The sequence below is a fragment of the Pezoporus wallicus genome, unplaced genomic scaffold (assembly GCF_028554395.1).
Source record: "Pezoporus wallicus isolate ANWC-B61680 ecotype Strahan unplaced genomic scaffold, APGP_CSIRO_Pwel_v1 contig_14703, whole genome shotgun sequence".
Lineage (NCBI taxonomy): Eukaryota > Metazoa > Chordata > Aves > Psittaciformes > Psittacidae > Pezoporus > Pezoporus wallicus.
In genome coordinates this window covers 109,279-116,200 of record NW_026635616.1, presented here as the reverse complement: position 1 = coordinate 116,200, position 6,922 = coordinate 109,279, and the positions used below count along the sequence as shown (strand labels likewise).

The window sequence follows — 6,922 nt, the reverse complement described above, 5'->3', positions numbered from 1 at the left end:
GGGTCTGCTTGTTTGTTTGTTTGTTTGTTTGAATTTAAACACCTTGAAGCCTTGTAGTCTGAATGCTAGTGAATGCCCCAGGAGACAGAGTTATAACTAAATAGTTCTTTCTTTATAAAATAACAATTCCCAATAGCTCCTTTTTATTCTTTTCTGAATCAAAGTAACCTCTTGCATCTCACTCTGAAATACATGTATCCATTTTGTAAGATATTGCTAAATATCGCTAATTTACATAACGAGCAACAGCCAAACTCCATGTGTTAGTTGTTATTATTACTATTATGTAATTACATAATGGAGAAATAGCAAATTCAAACTCTTAAAGTGCTGATCATGAAGTATATTAAATTATAGCATTGCCTCCACTGCAGGGGAGGTGTGCCCAGTGGCACACCCTCTGTCATGCAGACAACAGGATAAGCCAGAGCACAAGACAGCTTCTCTCCTGGAAACTGAAGGAGACACCCAAAGACCCAAGGAGACTTCTTCAGACTTCTGTTGTGTCCTGCAACCAGGATGTACTTCAGGGTTCACAGGTGTAGGACTTAAAGGCAGGACCTAGTGATTCACAGTAAATATGCATTTCACTAAGTGATCCAGAAAACTGATGTGCTTCTGCGGGCAGATTCACTCTGAAATTACAAGTAAAAAGAAATCCTTCCCAAGCCTATTTTTACATGCAGCAGATGATGAGGATTCAGCAGGGTTGGATTTGGCTCAGGAACGCGTGCTGCAGTTGTCAGTGACCACAAGGCCTAAAATCTTCATAGCCTTGCTCTGCAAGCCATGAGTAATCTTGAGCAAACCACATCAGGCTCCCAGCAGCTCAACAAAACAGTGTATCTATCAGAATTGCTTAGGTTAATTACCGAGTGATTGAAAACCACTTTCAGATTGGTAGAAAATAGATGCCTTGTTACTACAGAGTTATGTTAAGCAATAGCAACACAAATCAATAAAAATCACCAAATAAGCATCTTCAGACACTTAAAACCCATTGCAAATGCCATTAGCAAGAGGTTTGAGGGCTGTTCACAAATCTCTTCAGTGTGAATACTATAAATTCCCCGTAGAGCACACAGATGCCCCAGCAATGGCCATGTATGTTGCGTACACCACAATCCTGTCCCTGTGCTATTAACAGTACTGGTTTCACGTTTAAAAATTGTGTCCTGGGAATATGAGTGAGGACACAGCACACTAAAGATGCTTTAGCAAGTAAAGAGACATGTGGGATGGTCAGAGCACTCATGAGACCAGACTGTGACTCACTGCATAACCCAGAGGAACTAACTTACCTTCTCATCTTTAACATAATCCTCTGTGAGAAATTTGTATCAAAATTTAATTACTTCATGGACTGTTATGCAGTCTGATTAATAATATTTAGACAGCACTTGGAGATCCCTAGATAAAGGTTGTTGTTTTTTTTTTTTTGTCAGCCTATTATTACTAAAACATTCATAACTTTCAACTCTTGTGTTGGGTCCCTGAGTTTAAAGGAGTTCTTTCTAATGCTCTGCACACATTTTGTGAAACTCTGGCTGCTGGTGTCAAATGCCAGCATATTCACAAGGCATAAACCATCTGGTTTTGCTGAAACTAAATATTCCCGTGTTTACTTAGGAAAATTGATGCAGATACTTTCAGTTCTCGCAGCTGTTCCTTCCTGGGAAACAGGAGAAGAACATTTTTCTCTCCAAAGAAGAGAAATAGTAAGCTTGACTGACATTCCCAAACTGCAGATCCCGCAGGTCCAAATTATTTGCCTTGTTTTCCTCAGAAGTCCTTCCCCCTTGCTTGCTTGGGGAATAATGCCACAGCAGGTGTTGTGTATTTCTGATGGTTTTTGGATAGTAGGAGAGGCTGCCGGGGGAATGGAGATTGTATCATATGCTAATAAATATAATTTAAAAAAAAAAAAAACCTCCTCACACTTTCAAATAGTTCTGACACAGAGAGATGAAGTAATCTGTGGTACCTACCACTGGGTACACCTCACCTTGTCCTTGTTTTGCATGCAGCTCCTGGGAGGCTCTCTTGTGCCTTCAAGGCAGGGCTTATCTTGTCCAAGCTCTCCAGACTAGCTGGAAGCTATCAGGATAGGGCTAAGGCAGCTGCTCTTTTCAAAATAAGACATTCAAGTCACACTTACTGTGTTGAAATTTATTCTGCTTTACTTTCTTGACCATTTCAGCACTGGTTCTTGACATCCACAATCTGTTTCCTTTTTTTCAGTATCAGAGAAAATAAGGGAAGATTTAGACCTGCCCTGACTTTTCAGTATGCACAAAAAAACAATGATGACATAAGTGCATTCACAGGAATTTAAGGTATCAATCTACAAAAAATCTTGTTCTTCAAAAAATGTTACCAAAGCTTTGATGGTTATAGCAGATGTATTTGTGTATCAACCAAACATTTCATAATGTGTTTCAAATATTTCAGTTTTGTCTTTTCACATGTGTTATTACTCCCATTTTATACATGTGGGTATTAAAACCAAGAGCTCACCAAAGTTGCCCAGGCAATGATGAGCACATGTATGACAAGAATCTGGGGAGGCTGAATCTGACTTACCTATTAGCTCTTTGAAGTGGAAAGAGTAAGTGTAAAATGTATGCAGAATATTTACAGTGTGATACCTTAATAATATCCTGCCTCTGTGATCGGATCAATGATTAACTATTTCTACAAACTGTAGTAGCTACATTGAGAGAGATGGACCAGCCCTATTGCTGAATGATTGAGGCATTCAGTCAATACCGATCCAGACTCAAATGCCTGCCCCAGTGGATATTTAATTATCTATACAAAGTGTTGCAATTCCAAACAGTGGTACCAAGAGACCAGCCATGGATACAGCAGTTCAGGGAAGAGTTTTTCACATCCTAGGTACTCTCTTCCAAACCCAAATCACTGGCTAGTTTGGGACTCTTCTCCTCCTCCTCTAATTTCTTCAGGAAGTTGAGAAAGCTCAGTGTAGAAGAGTAATTACTTGTATTTATTTAAACCCCAAAACTTAAAGGGATATAACAAAATGTACTCTTTACCCAGCTTTAGTGCAAATACTGAGAAACAAAAAAGTATCATAAAATTCTATGGAATGGAATGTTTGGTTTTCTTCACCTGTCTCTGCATCTAAAATCTGGGGACAAAATAGTGATAATTTATCTGCAGTCTTTGTATACTTTGAGATTACCTCCATACAGGTAATTTAGCCATTTCTGACTACAGAAACTGTCCTAAGAAACAAACTATCCTACAAAAATATATTGCTGATTTGGATTACTAACTTCTGTTTCAAGTCAGAAACTGAAAAAAGGCTGCTGAGGAGGCAGTGGTGGTTCAGCCAGAGCCGCCCAGGGAGAATATGCTCCTAATTACATGCTGGAAGACTAACCACATGTCTCCTCCCAACTTTCTCCTTCCATCCACATAACAGCTGCAGCCAGCCTTGAGTTACAGTTAGAAAGGGGATAGAGTACATTAGAAAGGAGCTTCAGTCATGGCATAATACTGTAAAATACTGCCATGTGCTGTCTAGCAGGTAACTGATGACAGACCTAGGAGGGCAACATAGCTAGGGCCATGATCGTTGAAAATTACAATGACATATTAAATAGAAGTATGCAGTCCACTAACCTTAAAAGCACAGTGAGTAGCAGAAGTGGTGGCTGAACCAACATAAGGTTACTAGGGAAAAGTAGGTAACATCAGAGATGCTAAGAGCGTGTTCTGGAGCTGGGGAAGCAGCTGTCTCAAATTCACAGCAGCAGGCTAAGTGAGAACTCACGTCTATGAGCCACAGTTTAGAGAATGGCATTAACATATAATTTTTTGTCACCTTCTTTGGAAATTTCTGTCCTTCAAATCTTACAAAGTCATTGGAAGGGCAGTGCAAATTAAAGGACACTGTGAAATAGCATGCAGATAAGGAGAGGAAAGTTCACACCCAGGGTATTTTGTGTAAATGACACCAAGACCCAGTAGGGGAAAACAGAAGCAAAGCCGTATTAAGGGACATAAGAGGAAATTGCAAAATATCTGAAAGGAAGTTTAGAAAGGAGAACTTTATTAATGAGAATTTGCCACAAGCATCAGTGACATGCAGCTCATGCTGTGACTTGAATCACCAGTTAGGCATCTTTACTCTGTATCTGTATAATGGTATAATGCCAAAAATTACTGAACATCTCCCCTTGATCAAAGAAAATACATTCAGTCCACATTAACTATGTATAATGCCAAAAATTACTGAACATCTCCCCTTGATCAAAGAAAATACATTCAGTCCACATTAACTATTTTTTTCTGAGACACAGAAGACAATGAGCCTCATCCTCTGATCTTTTAGTTCTATTTACTGTACTGGGATTATGCCAACGTAAACTGCGGGACTGAGGGAGAAACTCACGTACCCATTTCCCTGCTCAAGCTATGATGAAGGTGGGGACAGACACACACCACACACTTCAAAGGTCACCTCATAGCACAGTGAGGTGACCATCCTACCATTTGACAACCCACGTCCAGCTGAGGCATGACTGTCACCCAGCTATGTTCCCACTACCAGGCCAATGGAAAAGGAGGGAATGCATGCTTTGGTGTGCAAGCTGGGATGCAGCTGTGACGGGAACCAGAGGTACCCCATGGGGGGTCATACTTCTAATGTTGAGGACAGCACCAAGGGCTTTTCTCATTGTGTGACCCCAGCGTGATGCTATCCTTCAGAAAACTGAGAGAACACAGTAGTGAAACGGAGCAGAAAGCAAGCTTCATGCGCTCACCAGAGAGCCTCAATAATGCAGTGACATGAGTTATACAGGTCAATGTGGGTTCAGATGCGATGCGGTAACGTAAAATAAGGCACTGGTACAGAACCAACAAGGAAAGAAGTGAGATCTTTTCTGCAGCTTGCTCTGTTTCATAGCATCTCTGCTTATTAAATTGTTTTGTTGTTATGATACACTGCTGAATTGTTTCTGGAACATGCTGCCATGCCTAGTAAAAACAGTTGTTACTGAATTATATGTTTTGCTCAGTGTATCAGGAAGTTTACTGTCTCCTGGAGCTTTAGAAGACATATTAATGGTATCTTTATGCCACAGTGGAAGATAAGTTCATATCCCCATTTTGTAGTCAATGCAGAATGTTCTGTGATAAGAGTGTCATTATGTCTGAACCTGATGTTGCGACGGCTTTAAAATAACCTTCAGGGCAGGTCGTCTGCGTGAAATGAAACTGGGACAATTCCTAAAAGCTCAAGAGGGACCGCGGATTTATTAGTTTAGGCAGCAATGAAGTAGTTGGGATAGAGAAGATCCTTTTAAAAGCTGAATAATTATTTTTCTAGTTTCCTAAAAAAAAAAAAAAAAAAGATTCATTTTACTTAGATCTTCACTACCAGCAAAATTTGAAAAATAAGAAAGGATACCTGTATGTGCTTTCAGCAAGCGAGTTGCAGTTACGTTTCCATATAACTGCCTACAAATGGAGAAACAATATCAATTTTCTGGTTTCTTCTTTCAGTGTATCAAGTAGAACTTATTATCATTGTGCAGGTATTTCATAAGACAGTTCTTTACCTGACTGTCTGGGCACCTAGATTATCTGATGCCTGATACTGCCCCACCTTGTTCCAATTCACAGACTCACAGAATGACAGAATCAGGCTGTAAAAGACCATTAAGGTCACAGAGCCCAACCATTACCCCAGGACTATCAATCCCACCACTAAACCATGTCACTAAGGGCAAACTGGTCACCCTCATGGCTGCCTCTCATGATCTCCAGTCACAGCCACCCCTCATCTGCCCCCTCCTAGTGGCCCAAACTATATAACTGCTGCCCCTACCCCTCAGGGCTGGTGCTCCTTTCCCCTCATGATTTTCACTCAAGATCACCCCTGCTCTCCTATCCCGATCTTCCCTCACAGCTGCCCCTGCTCTTCCCTCATAATCTTCCCTCATGACTGCCCCCATTCTTCCCTCACCCCTCATGGCTGCCTCTCCTGTCCCCTCACAATCGTTCCTCAGCATCAGTGCTATCTATCCCCCCACGATCTTCCTTCGTGGCCACCCCTGCTCTTCCCTTACAATAACCCCTCAGCCCTCATGGCTGCCTCTCTTGTCCCCTCACGATCCCCCCTCATGGTTGCCCCTGTTCTCCCCACATGATCTTCCCTTATGGCTGCCTTTGCTCACCCCTCATGATTTTCACTCATGGCCACCCCTGCTACCCCCTCACGATCCACCCTCATGGCTGCACCTCCTCTCCCCTCATGATTTTCACTCATGGCCGACCCTGCTTTCCTTTCATGATCCTCTTTCATGGCCGACCCTGCTCTCCCCTCATGATCCCCCCTCATGGCTGCCCTTCCTCTCCCCCCACGATCCCGCCTGATTGCCCCTACTCTCAATTCATTATTTTTCCTCATGGCAATCCCTTCTCTCCCATCCTGATGTTTACTCATGGTCCCCCCCTGCTCTCCCCCCACAGTCCCCCCTCATGGTTGCCCCTGCTCTCCCCTCACCGTTTTCAGTCATGGTTGCCCCTCCTCTCCCCTCACAATTTTAGTCATGGCCAATCCTGTTCTCCTGTCAGGATCCTCTTTCATGGCCACCCCTGCTCTCCCCTCAGGGTCTTCCCTCATGACCACCCCACGTCTCTGCTCATGATGTCTGCTCACTGCAGCCGCTACTCTCCCCTCATGATCCTCACTCATGGCCGCCCCTCATCTGCCCCCACGATCCCCCCTCATTTTTGCCCCTGCTCTCCCCTCACAATTTTCTCTCATGGCCACCCCTGTTCTCCCCTCATATTGCTCCTGCATGGTTGCCCTTGCTTTCTCCTCATGATTTTCTCTCATGGCCACCCCTGCTCTCCCCTCATGTTATGCCTGCATGGCTGCTTCTCT

General features: G+C 42.9%; 1 long non-coding RNA gene across 1 annotated transcript; it reads right to left on the bottom strand.

Annotated features, from left to right (window-relative positions):
- Window positions 1-259: 259 nt before the first annotated feature.
- LOC130592588 (uncharacterized) lies at window positions 260-2,271 on the bottom strand. Its single transcript, XR_008970585.1, has 2 exons — window positions 1,989-2,271; window positions 260-561 (listed from the first exon to the last, which is right to left on the bottom strand). It is a non-coding gene; the product is annotated as an uncharacterized LOC130592588 (long non-coding RNA).
- Between the last annotated feature and the right edge of the window lie 4,651 nt (window positions 2,272-6,922).